Source organism: Artibeus jamaicensis, unplaced genomic scaffold (assembly GCF_021234435.1).
Source record: "Artibeus jamaicensis isolate MK-2021 breed Jamaican fruit bat unplaced genomic scaffold, CSHL_Jam_final contig_1028, whole genome shotgun sequence".
Classification (NCBI taxonomy): Eukaryota; Metazoa; Chordata; class Mammalia; order Chiroptera; family Phyllostomidae; genus Artibeus; species Artibeus jamaicensis.
In genome coordinates this window covers 4,076,099-4,091,252 of record NW_026521201.1, presented here as the reverse complement: position 1 = coordinate 4,091,252, position 15,154 = coordinate 4,076,099, and the positions used below count along the sequence as shown (strand labels likewise).

Here is a 15,154-nt window from a genome sequence, read left to right as displayed (position 1 = left end):
CCAAGCAGAACATCAGCAAATAATAAATAAACTATTTTGGATTTGTTAATGTGTAAATCACAAAAATGACTCCTCATGTTTCCTCTGAAGCCTCCATTGTCTTTATGAAATGTCTAAAGTCAGGAGTCTCTGTTCCTACTCCTTACAGTGGCTGAGAAGCAATAGGAAGAAGGAAGCTTCTCATTTTCTTAGGAATTAGGTTGCTGACAACAATGTGATCTTTCCTGCTCTCTCACATCATCCTCAGCCTGCTCATCGGCTGTCAAAAATGATAAAAGAAACCACTTACTGTGATGTTTTGAAGGTCAAACCCAATACCACCCAGGAAGAATTGAAAAGGACTTGCAGGAAGCTGGCCTTGAAGCACCACCCTGATAAGAATCTAAATGAAGAAAAGAAGCTTAAACAGATTTCTCAGAGCTCTTTCTCAGTGCTCTTAAACAGCTTACAAAGTGCTCCCCGATGTAAAGAAAGGGGACTTTTACATGACAAAGGAAGAGAACAGTCAATTAAAGAAGGCGGAGCAGGTGATGGTTTTGGCTACCCTAGGAATTTCTTTGACACATTTTTTGAAGGAGAAGAAAGGATGCAGAGAGAAGAGAGAGGTAAAAATGTGTGTCAGTTCTCAGTAACCTTAGACAATGTATATAATGGTGCTACAAGAAAACTAGCTCTGCAAAATAAAATGATTTTTGGCAAATGTGAAGGCTGAGGTGGTAAGAAAGGAGTAGTAGAGTGCTGTCTCAATTGCCAAGGTGCTGGGATGCAAATAAGAATTAGGACCTGGAATGGTTCAGTGAATTCAGTCTGTGTGCATGGAGTGCCAGGGCCATGGGGAACAGATCAGTCATACAGATGGATGTAAGAGCTGCCATGGAAGGAAGATAGTTCGAGAAAGGAAGATTCTCTAACTTCATACTGCCAATGCCATGAAAGATGGCCAGAAGATAATATTTTGTGGTGAAGGAGATCGAGAAAAAGGACTGCCAACAGGAGATATTATCATTATTTTAGATCAGAAGGACCATGCTGTTTTCACTCAATGAGAAAAAAACCTTTTCATGTGTATGGACACATAGCTGATTGAAGCATTGTGTGGCTTCCAAAAGCCAATAGCTATTCTTGACAAATGAATCATAGTCAAGCAAGGAGATATCGAGTGTGTGCTAAATGAAGGCATGTCAAATTATCATAGACAGGGACTTCCGCCAAGATGGAGGCATAGGTGGAAACACTGCACCTTCTCCCACAACCAAGTTTAAAAACAATAAAGTTTTAGCAACAAAAACGCAGCCAAACCACAGAAAATTGAACTACACGGAAGTCTGACAACAACGAACCCTTCGGCCAAACTGGGTTTGATTCATGATTAAATTTTTAATTAAAAAAATTATCATAGACAATATGAAAAAAGATTGCCTAGTCGTCAAATTTAAGGTAAACTTTCCTGAGAATGGCTTACTCTCTCCTGCTAAATTCTCTTTGCTGGAAAAATTCCTACCTGAAAAGAAGGAAGTAGAAGTGACTGATGAAATGGACCCTGTAAAACTGGTGGGCTTTGACCCAGATTAAGAAACACAGTGCCATCACAATGGAGATGCATATTAGCAAGATGAACATCATCCTAGGACTGGTGTTCAGTGTCAGACCTCTTCATGAGGCCAGATAATAACACTCACTGCTGGCATGTTATATACAGTAGTGAGTGAGTGAGGGACTATGATCATAATATGCTCACCATTGCTATTGTTTTTGTTTTAATACTTAATTATAGTAGTGTTTTAAAAGTTAAATAAAGAATAAACTCAAATATAAAAGTTCAATATAAAATAAAAAAAGAATTAGGTTCTTTCCCATACTAAAAAAAAAAATCTCAAATTTAGGACTATGCAATGTGAAAATCTCCCTGGACCAGATTGAATCTGTTACCAATGAACTATTACAATTTAACTTTATTTCTGTCTTAAATTTACCCTGGATCCCATCTCTGTGGTTTTCTTTCCTCCCCAAGCCCTGATCTCCCTCATCCTACCTCCCAGGAAAGTCCTTTGACTCCTTCTCCCAAGCAGCCGTTGAGGCAAGAGGCTGGAAGCTGTGGTGTCAAGCGGGGTGTCAAGCAGGGAAAAGCATGGAATTGGGAAAAAGAGAATAAAGAAGGTGGAAATGAGATTTGGAGGAGAAGGAATTTTAGAATATTGGAGGAGAACAGCACTTGTTAGGAGGAATCACGATGCTGTATGTGTGTGAGGAAGGTATGAGGGGTAGACTTGAACAAATGCACGGATGCAAGGAGAGGGAGTTTGAGGGAGAAGAGTTTGAAGTACTCCCTTCAAGGAAAGGAGCTATGGAAGGAGTGAGCAGAAGGAGGGAACTTAATAGACTTGCTAGAATTCTGGGAGGTGTACACTCCTTGCTTTTCCTATGTCTTGCTCTTTAGATGGTTCCACCTTCTTACATAACCTGTATTCTTGTTCCCCTTCTCACTTAGCTCATGGCAGGTTGTCTCTTGTCCTGGAGATGACAGTAGCCTCCTAAGCAACTGGTCTCTCCACCTCACACCTCACCATCTTGCAACTAGAGTAACCTCTCTTTAATTTGATCTCGTTCCCAACCCACCTCATGCTTCAGACTTTTTAGTGGATACCTGCACCTTCAATATTGAGTCTGAACCCCTCATTGTGGCATATCAGGCCTTTTGTGATCTGGCCCCTGCCCCTTTCCACCTCACCTCTCTTGCATTCTCTGCTTCAGCCTTTTGAAGCAGCCTGTCACCCAGAGCCTGACTTCCTTGCCTGCTTTGCTTTGGCTTTGGCTCTCACTTGGTCTTTTCTCTTTCATTAATCTGACTTCTGTGCTTTTAACATGGTATTTCCTCTTGATGTCAGGTCCTTCACCCTTCTTCTCCATCTAATTCCTGTATGGTTTTCATATTTCAGTTCAGCCACTCTCTTCTGGAATCCTTCCTTACTATTACTACCCTGACCACACACATCATGATCTCTTGCCCACCCCACCTGAGCTGACCTGGGCACACTGTGCTTCCTTCTGTACCACAACTTAGCTCAGCACCAGCTGATCTCTGTGCTGGAAAGGGGGCTGATTCAGGACAGAAACTCTAGTTAGTGGCATCTAGAATGTCTTATATGGTTTCTGGATAGTCAATGTAGAAGAAGTTCCACCATGAGGGAATGGATGAACTAATTAATGGTGACTGGTGGCAGAGAAGAGGTAGTCAGGAGGGATCCAATGAAGGAAAGAGGTCTGTGAGGAAGAGAAGTATGATAAAATGTAGAGAAGAAAACAAAGTGTTTTGGCAGAAGAACCACAGTTACTTTTGCTGGGTGGGTAACTTCTATTTTGGGGAAGAAAAAGCACTACATTCAAGCAGCCTGATAGGTTATGTCTGGTGCATCTGAAGAATGTAGGTGGAATGGGGTGGAGGTCTCAGACCCCATAGCCAGCACCACTCGGGAATCACCTGCCTCCCCCTCCAGGCCCCACTTCTCTCACCTCCAGATGTCTCATGTTTTCCCCTTGATACTAACTCTGTCCCTGTCACTCCCTTTACTACATACCCAAACTGTCACCCCACCACCAGGGACAAGCTCTTCTAGTCTTCTCTCCCACTCCATTGTCCCCACTTTCTTTTCTGCATCCACCTGCCTTATTTTACATGCTCACCTCTCCCCAGCCCAACTACCCAAAGTCATCCATTTTTCCACGTCCTAGGAGCCCAGGCTATTCAGCCATCTGTCCAGCTTCCTCAAAAAGGTGTGCTGCCTCCACTTTTAAGTTTCTGAATGCTTACCAAGAACTCCTACCCAAGTTGTGTTAAGACAATCAGAACATTAATGGGCAACTATTCTTTAAAACTGCCAGGATACTAAATTGCATCTGTGCAAGATATCGATTTGATGAAAACTTCTCTAATGTTACAAGGCATGGCCTGTAGCTGAAGATTAATGTCCCTGCTTATGGAGGGTCAATTACTCACGGGGTTTTATCAGCCTAGGAAGAGTGGAAAAGGTAAGGGAGAACCAGATCAGGGGACCCCATTCCGTTTCAGCAGCGGCCCCTCACCCTCTCTCCTTTGGTGCAGACACTGTCCACGGAGCCAGCAGTACTGCCGTTTATTTTTATCTGTTTATTTTGTAATTAACATAGAGAAGGAGCCTCTTTTTGATGTGCTGGTTCAGGGGTTCAAATGTCTAGCCACCTTGACCCCTTCACCAGCCTCCTCCTTCGCAGTACGTCTGCTCAACTGGGGAAGATTTATACTTATTTTTATATAATGGGAAACTCATTGCTGGACATCGAGTTACTCACTTTGATTTGCTTTCTTTGGAAGAAGCGGCCGGTGGCGGTGGCGGCAGCGCCCCAAGCTGGGTCATTAATATGGCAGCAACAGCAACAAAGACCTTTATAGCCGCTGCCTGTAAACCGTGGATAAAGTTCAAGCATTTATTCTGTTTGAGGCCTCCCAGTGTCTATAAAAGCCCAGCACGATTATATGATCAGTGTCAAGACCCACTTTCCCCTCTTTGTACTCGGGGATGCATTTCCTTGCCCTCTCCCTCCGTGTTGCCACCGCAGCTGCTCTGGCTTTAATAGCAACCCAAGGCACACACTATTGGAGTGTTCCTTGGGCTTTGTTTTAAACATGGTTTTTGCTTGTGTTAACTACCGCCTGGCTCTCTGACACCCATGAATGAGGCTATGCGGGGCTGTCAATCAACAACAATAATAATGCCATCTGGGTTTGAATAATACTAATGAGAAGAAGAAGAAGAGGGATACTGTGTATTAACATAGCACCTTTGTCCCAGAAGCTCAGAGGGCGTTTGGGATAATAATTCATTCATGCTCTGAGCACTGCTTGACGGTAGATATTATGATCCCACCACAGGGGACTGAGACACAGAGAGGGCAAGTGGCTGGCTCCAAGGTCACACAGTAAGTCAGAGATGGCATAAAACTTCATTGTTGTGAGTCCTCTGAAGCACTGCCCCCACGGGATTACACTAAACTGTAACTCTCTGTGCACCTGTTTTAAAAATCTATCTGTAAAAATAGATATAGAACTCAGTAATTCCATACCTTACAGGATGAAGTAAAGGAGGACAAAAAAAAGAATGTCCATGTCCGAGGGTAGAGGAGAGTCCATCACGCCAGGGACAAGGGCCGAGAGGGTGATGGGATCCTGCGACGCCATTCCGAGGCATCTGGGATTTCCGTGGGGGCAGAGGGTGGTGGAAGCATGTTAAAGCAGAATGGACAAAGGGAAAGTAGCTCTCCCATGCAGGTGAGAAAGCAAGCTAATACAGAGCCAAAAAGCTCGTGGAAGGCTGTTTCTTATAACAGCAGCCATCTGGAAGAGAAGATATTGCGGAAAACACCAAGAATTTCCCTATTTGTTCTAAAATCCCATTCTGTACTTTGCAGATCACACCCAGGGTCTAGGGCCATAGCTCTCTCTTCTCAACCTCCTTAGTGCACAGGGAGGTTCAAACCTGTCACTTCAGATCAGAAGAATCTTACCTAACTTCTCCGTTCTCAGTTTCCACCTCTGTAAAACCAGTGAATAACATTATCTTGTTGGGTTATATAGCACATTGCAATAACTTCCAAATTGATTTCCTCAACTTCAACCTCTCTCTGATGTCAATCAATAGGTTGTTCTGAGAAGTAAATAAGTTAATATATAAAATTCTAAGAATAGTACATGACACATAGTAGCACCTCAATAAATGATAGTTATTATTGCCATAAGTAGTAATACATTTCTTGTTATTGTTATCATCTTCATCATTGCTCTGGTTTGCTGGCCACTTACTTCTGCATAGATAAGAAATAATCCATTCAAATAAATTTTGTTCAAATAAAAAAAAAAAGAAATAATCCAAGCACCATGAAGAAAGAGTTCAGCCATATTGATGACATTATATAAGGACATATAATTCAACTGCCAAGGGCCTCTTTCCCTTGTCTGTGCTCATGTTGCTTTTAGGAGCTGCACCCTGAAGAGCAGATCTATCATTCTCACTTCCTACATATGTTCATTTTGTCTCCTTTGAAAGACTTTCAAAACGAATTCTGAGTAATGTCCAATTCTGCTCTCTCTCCCACCACACCCAGCACTCCACTGGACCAGCTGCCTTTGCTCAGAATATACAGGTCATCTTTCCATGATTTCTAGAACACCTGCTATGTAGTAGACTCTGAGCTGAGGGCTACAAGAATGCATTAAGAAGGCTCTTGTCTAGAGAGAATATACTTCCTTGGTAGAAGATGTAAGCCATATGGGAACAATTCACTAATGATTGCAGGCATCAGAATCAGAACTTATTAAAACAGACTGCCCCTAAAATGGCATTAAAGCCCATTGAAATTTTACTTTTCTTCTTTTTCTTTGGAACTATTAAAAGTTGTAAGAAGGGGAGTAACATGATCAAAGCATCACCCCACGAAATGTACCTTGCAATACTATGGAGGGTAGATAAGGCCAGGGAGAGACTGAAATTGGAGAAATCAATTTGGAAGTAATTGTAATATGCTACAAAGGAGCAAGAAGTGCTGTACTAAACTATTAATTGACTTATTGGTTTTGAAGTCTTTTAAAACCTCTCATCAGATAATTACATTTCCAGTTTCCTCTCCTTGGCCAAGAGCCTCTAAATGCTTGAGTGGACACCTTCTGCCCCATAAATTCCTTATTTATTATATTGTCTGTCCTTTGTTTTTTGTCTCTGACCCAGTTTAGAGACACTTTATCACTGGGACTGAATCTGAGACACTCTCTAGTTTCCACAGTGAGTATTCTTTGGCAATGAACAAACAGATTTACGATTCCTCCCCAGACCTTCAAGGCAGAAAGACACTGCTTTCACATCTCTACAAGCTGGGCTGAATCCTCCCTTTTTACTCATCTCTTACCACATATAAGGATTTTGACCTTGCATTTTATGTTTTGGCTCATATCTTTACTTTTTCTATAGGCTTTGAGCTTCTTGAGGACAGCGCCTACGTTTGCTCCCATGTTTGAGTTGCTTTATAATGCAGTGCCTGACACAGCATAGATGCTTGAGAAATCTTTATTTACAAAAATATAGATATGTTTTCTTAAAAGTATCTCACATTCTTCATGTACTCAAATAAGTGATGCCACATCACATATAAATATCTTTGTGAAAGCATCCAACTGACGTGATTTCTCCTTCAGACAGAATTTTATTACAGCCACATAAGAAGGCAGTATTTGTGAGGTCTGCCTTTAAGAATCAGAAATCACCTCGTTAACAGAGTAGCCTTCAAAGATACAAGTTCCTTTCTCCCTTCTTCCCTCCTTCTTTTCTTCCAGCCGTCGCATGGTCAGGGAATGGGAGACACTAACACAGGGCACTGTGGGAGATTAGTTCCTGCCCTTAAGAAGTCTGGAATCCAATGAAAAATACACACCCACCCATAATTTTACTTTATAAATTGAATTTTATTTTAGAAACAAAACAGAAGCAAATTAATGGATACAGAGAATAAATTGATGGCTGTTAGATGAAAGATGGGTTGGGAGACTGGGTGAAAAGGGTGAAGAGCTTAAGAAGTACAAATTGCCAGTTATAAAAACAGTCACGGGGATGTAAAATACAGCATAGGGAATATAGTCAACGATAGTGTAATAACTATGTATGGTGCCAGGTGGGTACTAGACTTATCAGGAGGATCACTTCATAAATTATATAAATGTCTACTCACTATGTTGTACACCTGAAACTAATATAATATTGTATGTCAACTGTAATTTTAAAAACTTTTAATTTATTAAAAAATAAGATGTAAAAAACGCAATGCAGTCATGTGAAGGAACAACAAAAGGGGTCAGGGCTTACTGAGCTATCACTAGAATGGGCAATATGTGAGTCAGCTCTGGTGGTAGCTACATTTTCAATAGATAGGGAATCCCGGAGGGCTTTTGCAGCTGAAGGCCCAGCCCTGGGGCCCCGGGAGCTCAGGGAATGGTGAATAGCCCTGGGGAACAAGAACAGGACAATAATGTGCAGATGAACTGTGGTAAGAAGGAGGGGACAGTGATGAATCTAAATAAGCCACAGTGAGGATTTTGGATTCTACTCACAGGCAAGAACAACAATGGAAGCGTTTGGAGCAGAGACGTGTACGCCATATCTGGTTTCGATGTGACCATTGGCTCAGATGATAAACTGGCATTTGCCCTGTGGCTTGAGGTGTCTGGTCCTTGCTGCACTCTCCCTCAGGGCTGCGAGAGAAAGAAGAACCCTAGACAGAGGTTCTTGACATTTCCTTCTGTGGCCTAGTGCCTGGGAATTTCCCTGCTTAAGGATGGGTGTATTTGCATTAGAGCACTTTTCTTGAGAAAAAGATGGCCCCTGAAAATCCTCTTTCTTTTCCCTCTCTTCCCCCTAGGGGCTGTCTTTATATTCAGCTTGAGATTGAGCTAAAAGGGCTTTGAGCATCTATAGCCTCTTGAGTGGATTGACCACCAGAGTGGGCAAACAGCCCCAGTATGCCTGGCCCCATCTCTGGCAGACCAAGCTAGCCCATTTCTCACCATGTCATGGATTTTCCTGGAGGCCAACAGTGGATGCCAAACAATCATGGCTTGAAAGGATTCCACACTGTCTGCACAAACAGAGACTGGAGACTTTGGGAACAGCCTTGCTCTCACCTCACTCCCAGAAAGCCCCCCTTTTCTGGCCCATGCAAACAGGCCATGAATTGTGGCTCTTACCTCTACACACTGATGTACTGTGGGACTGAGGCTTGAGGTTTTTGCCTTTAAAAAATAAACCTCTCCATCTCCTCTCTGCATTGGACATGCTTGTCTCTGAGGAACTTTTCTTCCCAGAAAGCCCAAGTGGCAGACAAGAAGATTCTTGGGAGGGGCCTGGCCTGACTGCAGGCACCCCGGCTGATTTCCACCAGCCCCACACCTCCTTTCTTCCCTGCACACATAATGCACTGTTCACCATGCATTTACACCTTTGCATATTTCAGCCTCTCTGCTCAGAATACCCCTTCTTTCCTGTTCTCTTCAGGGAACTCCTAGTCATTGTTCAATGCTTAACTTTAAGGGCTCTTGTACTGTGAAGACTTCCCCAGCTCCCAAGTAGAGAGATACTGGCTTCCTCCCTCTTTGTGCTCTTTGGATGCGCCTTCAGTGACAGTATTGATGAGAATGCATTACAGTTGTTTAAATATCATTTTTCCCAACTACACTGTGAGCTGCCTAAGGGAGGGATGAAGGTGTCAGGAGACCATTATACGGGATGTGCACTGCTCAACACCCTGGGCTGCTATTCACATTGCAGTGCAAATATACCCTGCACAATCCTAAGCAGCAGCTTTAGGGATAGTTAGATCTGATGTTTAATAGGGTCTGGAACACAATAAAATTCTGTTTGTTTAACCTAATGTAAGGCCACTGCTTAGATTTTTACTTCTCCTGCCCTAGTCCTATAAAAGAGGAAAGAAACACTAGTTAGCCCAACAGCCTGAGGTGAAAAAATATCCAGCTGTCTCTGGACACATCTAGGAGGGAACTCAAGATCCCAATAAGGCCTTTGAACAGCTAATGGCTGGTCCAGGGAGGTCAGAGGGGTTTTATCTCATGGCCAAATAAAGATGGAGTTACTACATGAAGCACTAAGCTTTTGAGGTAATACCTGACCTCAGTGGGAATGCTGCCCAGGTAGAGGGGTGAAGTCTGCCCAGCAAGAATGGGAAATGGAGGCCTGTGTGCCATGTGGCTACCACCCTTTCTAGTCTGGTCTCTGGCTGGTGGCATGAGCTCTGTGGCTGGTGGTCACATTATAAAATAGGAGTTTCTGAACCATTGTGCCCTCATGTTTTCAGGGTCCTATGAGTGGTATGTAATTTGTGTCCCAGTGCCTGAGTTTCTCATCTACAGAATGCGATATCTTTCTTGAGGGTCTTGGAGAGGTAAAGTGGAAGATCCAGGGGAAGTTTATAATCCCCTCAGTAGAATAAAAAGACTGTACAGGAGGTGGGGATGTCCAGAACCCCTTTTAAATCATCAGACAATATAGGATACTACCCCATCCTCGATCTGATGGCATTTTTCCTCTCAGCTGTATGACCCAGCCCTCCCCTTCCCCATCCCCACTGCACTGTTCCAAGATCAAGCAAAAGTGAAGATGGGAGGCTAGGAAGGAGCCTCTGAAATGCAGTGTTAATACCGACAATGAGTCTTATTATTGCAGCTCATAGATGGGCACTGAGGGACAGTGGTAGGGTTCTAGCTGACTCTGCATCACTGGAAGAAGACCTGGAGCACTGTGACTGAGGTCCCAGGCTCTGTAGCCGCTCCACCTGTGCTCAACCCCAGCTCCGATCACCCTTAGCTCTGTGACCCTGGGCCAATGGCTTGACTCTACTCCTCAGTTTCCCTTTTTTTAAATAAAAGATGGTTAATTATTGCACTTAGCCCACAGAATCATGAGGATTGAGTGAATAAATAGGAAATGCTAAAAGCAGAGTCAGGTTCATAGTCAGTTTCCAGTGTTACTGTTGTTGTTGCATTGCGGTTATTGTGTTGTACTGCTCTTACAGCCCAGTGAGGCAGGGAAAATGAACTTAGATGATAGAACGGAAACACTTGAGAACAGACCAAGGGCCACACAGTAAACAAGCCTCCCTTTCATCACATCAGCTCCATACTCCCTCCTACTATTATTTCAACTTTCATGGAGTTAGCTAAAGCTTTCACAACCTCACATTGGAAACCCTTTCCTCAGGTTGGTCTCCGAATAGTGAGTGATCAAAGGTCCCCCAGTACGCTGGGCACTCTGCTAGGAACTTTCACACTTATCATCAGTCCTAGACACTGTCTTGGACGCTATCATCTGATGGTCGTTGGCACCAATTCAAAGGCCAACAGGAATCCCCAATTTAAGGTGCGGCGAGGAAGAAAACTTTTTAGTGCAAACAGCGCAACGGTAATATGGCATGGATGTGAAACAGCACTGTTCTGGAACAGCCCAACAGTGCTATACAGCGTGGCTGTGAAAACAGCACCCCAGGAGAACACCTCCATAGTGCTACAGTGCCACAGGGACATGGAGCTGCCGCTGAGCCAGGTAACCCTGACACCAGGCTCTGCTCTGCTCTAAGACCATCCACTACCTCCTGCCCTGCTTCTGCACCAGTTCAGGACGCATGGTTTTGGTTTTTGTAGCCAGCTTATGTGGGCAGAATTCCCCACCCCTGTTCCCTGATTGGTCAGCCAGAGCTGCACAGCTCCAATTGGATGGGGAAAGCCTCAGCCCTATTGGTAGATACAAGACTCCAGGAACTTCTTTATAAGGGCTGGCTCAGGCAGCACACAAACAGTGCAGACAGGCAGTCTAGCACGCAGCAGGAAGGGTTAGCACAGAGGCACTTGTGGAAAGTGGGGTTTGCTGGAGAGGTCCCTGTACAGAAATGGCTGCCAGGTGCTGCAGTTGTCTTGTTTTGTTTTGTTTTGTTTTGTTTTGTTTTGTTTTGTTTTGTTTTGAGTTCAGTTAGCCACCAGGAGCCCTTCTTAGTCCTCAGGGTTCATTCACAACATCAACCAGTTAATAAAAGACCCCTTGGATACTTGTACCTATAAGGTTTTCAAATCCCCTGTGCTAGGCTATTTACATGTTCACTCTTTTATTATTTCTTTTTTTAATTAAATGCTAATTGGCTTTGAGAGTAAGATCCTGGAGAAAGGAAGAGGGGATGTTCATTTACCCATTCGGCTTTCACACCTTCTGATCCCTGAGCCAGGAATGCTGGTTCCTCCCTTGTCTACCTGGAAAACTCCCATTAGTCCTTCAAAGTCCAGTTGAACCATAACCTCCTCTGCAAAGCTTTCCTGATTGCCTCCCAACCTCAAAGCAGAGTTAGTAACTTTCTCGTGAGATTATTTTTGCCTATACTGTATAATACAGACTTTAAACTTCAATTACTACACTGTGAACATCTTGAAGGCAAGGAAATCCTAACTTATCTCTGGATGTTTGGGGTCTGACATCTGGCCTGGTACACTGCAGGTGTCTAACAATGTTGAGTGAGGAGGCCCTTTCAGCCTCCAGTTTGTCTTTTGGGCAATGTGTTCTATAAGTTTAAAACTTGTTTTTGAGGTTGTGAATGCCAGTCTTCCAAAGGGATTAAAAGTAAATATGAGGACAGAGTTGTCAACAACTATGGTCAGAAAACTCTGGAACAACTTCCCAGAGATTCTGGAATTTTTCCTTGGGTAAGGTTTACACACAAGATAGGATGATTTGATCATGATTCTGTTTGGAGATAGGGATAGACCAGCTGAATGTCCATTGGCCTTTCCAGCTCTAGGGATTTTTAAGTAGACTGCTGGACATGTGTAGGATGCATGGGGGGAAGAGACATTATCACACCTCTGCACACTTGGGCCCCCTTTCACCCTGTTCAGGGTACCTAGCCTTTGTGGTTCTGACCAAGTTATAGTCTCCTTCCCAGCCAACTCAAGACTCATCTCCGCCACAAAACCTCTTTTGACTAGCCACTTCCAAAGGGAACTCTGTTTCTTCAGGTTCTGGGCACTGTGACATTTACCGGGCCTCTCACTGATTCAGGAATATGTTATGTGACTTCACAGTGGGAAATTCTTTGGGGGGGAAAAAATATTTCTCCTAGGCCCCTTGTTTCTCCCCAGTGCCAAGCACAATTTAGAATAGCAATGCATGCGTGTGTGTGATTGTGTGTGTGTGTGTGTGTGTTGGCATGGCAACATAATGTGTATAATCCTAGTTGGAGATCCTGGTGTCATACATCTGGAACAAAACAAACTCATTTATGACATCTTCCAGCATGTACAATGTTTCTGAAACATTGAGATCTCAAAGAAACAAAACAGTTCCAAAACAGGGTGGAGAGCTGACATTCTTTCCTTGCCTGCTGGCTTGCCCTTCCCCCCTGCCCACCTCCCCATATACAGAATGGAAACTTTCAGGGGAAAGAATCTGAACAGCTGTTGTGAAAGACCACACAGACTTCCCCACATCTGCTAGCATACAGCCGGTGAGCTCATTTCTCCGGGGGCTGCAATCTGAGCCTGTGGGGTCCACTTAAGTCCACCTTGGGAGGGGCTGGGGAGGAAAGAGGAAGTGGCCCCAGGTGGAGGAGGAACTTTCTCACATCAGAAAATTCACTGGAGACAGACTAAAGGGTAAGTGACCCCTCCTCAGTCGCCTTCCTTGATTAGGAGAGTTTGCTTTGCCTATAGTGGTTAAAAGGAAACATTATCAAAGTTACAATTGATTTTAAAAAGAGCCTTGACTCCCATAGAGTTCTCCTCCCCTCCTCCAAAAAGTCCAAGTCAAGAAGCAATTACTGCTTAGAAAATATCCTACAAAGAAAGAAATATGGTTCTGAGCTGAGGCAGCCTTCCCCAAGCATTCTAGTGGTAAATATAATATTCTAATTTGTGTGGTGCTCTATCCCACACAAAGAGCTTTCAAATGTATGTTATTGCATTTGATTTTCCAGTGGCCCTCAGGAAAGTCAGAGTGGATACTGCCAACACAGTGTTAGGACCAGAATTGGCACAGGGAAGGATATTGACATTGCCATTGGCTTTAACCCTGATGCTCTAAGGTTGAAGCAGAGGCTAATGGAGGTATTATAGATTGCCCAAGTTCACAAAACAGAACTGAGGACCTGGACTCTACATTTGACTTGTACAACTATGTACTTTTCCTTTGCAAAATGTGCAGTCATCTCTCACAAAGTAGCAGCTTGTTTGTAAGTGAGTTTTCACTCCTACTCCCATTTCTCAGAGCCCTGGTCTCACGAATGCAACCAAGCCCTGGGATTCTTATGGATATGGCACAATCACTTCCCAAGTTGAGTTTTGGCTCCATACCCTGGCAGAGCTGCAGAAGACAGGTTCAGCGAGAATATCTAAACCCTTCGGAAATTCCGTCATCCTCTGGACAGATAGCCATGGCTCCAAAGTGTACCAGACCAGGAGGTGGGAGAACTGGGTGCTCCGACAGCCTCTACCTCAACTGTCCAGCAGTAGCCCATCATGTATCCTGGGCCTCAATTTTTTAATCTATAATGTGAGTGAGCTACACCAGGTGATTTCTACAGACACTCTCAGCTCCAGTCTTCTATGTCTCCATGTCAGACAAGGGAACACAGGTGGAGAATTTCCCGGAGGGACCTCTGCCACTGAGACCCTTACCTCCACTGTCATCCCCCAGCCCCATGCCTGCTGTTAGCCTGGAGCTGGCCTAGCCCTGCCTGGCTTGGGGACACCATTGTACAATACCAGTTGAAGGTTTGGGTGAGGGAGGGCTGAGGCCAGCAGGAGGGAGACCGACTGGGGTATTTTTTTCAGATGCATATGTCCCCTCTCAGGCAGCCCTTTCAGAGCTCTGGACAATGTGCTCTTTTTGTCCCCAGCTCTTTGAGCCGCCTGTTCATTCTCTTTGCATCTGCTGTCACACAGGACATCCCGGCTGGCAGGCAACCATGGGGACACATTGTGCTCCCTTAATGAAGCATGGGCTGCTGATATGGGGGTTTTGGGAGCCTGCAGGGGCTAGGCGTGAGCATAGGGGCACCCCATCTTTCTACTCAGGCTCCTCTTGGGCCCCTCTTTTACCTCTAACGGTGCATATGGATGTGCCTCTAAGAACAGAACTTGTTCTATGTCAGAGACTTTGGAGACTGGAGTGCTGCGGGGCTGAACTGGAAGAGAAAGGGTTCAGATTTCCCTCAAGGAGTGGCACTGCTGGGCAGGTGGCAGGGAGCTCCTGGGGAAGGAGCATCAACCAGGATGTGGCCTGCATCCTCCCCACAAAGAGATGCCTTCCCTGTGCCATCCCATAATATGAGTAGGTGAGACAGAATGCTGGGAGATCCCTTCTCATTCTTTAAAAACTGACTGTGCCGTCGCCCACCAAGGGTTAGTTTCTAAAAATAATTCTTGGGCCCAGAGGGTCGGTGAAATAATCTCTTAGGTTCCCCTCAGGTTTTAATGTATTGTGGTTGGAGACCTTCTCCATCCAAGTGAAGAAGAGAAAGAAGGCTGGCTATGAAAGTTCACAAAAAGTGGCCAAAACCAGTGCAACATACCTCAGTAGGCAAAGGA

At 44.3% G+C, this 15,154-nt stretch overlaps 1 pseudogene; it reads left to right on the top strand.

Moving 5' to 3' along the window:
- Nucleotides 1-268: 268 nt before the first annotated feature.
- On the top strand, nt 269-1,659 carry LOC119060050 (dnaJ homolog subfamily A member 1-like; annotated as a pseudogene).
- The last annotated feature ends 13,495 nt before the right edge of the window (nt 1,660-15,154 follow it).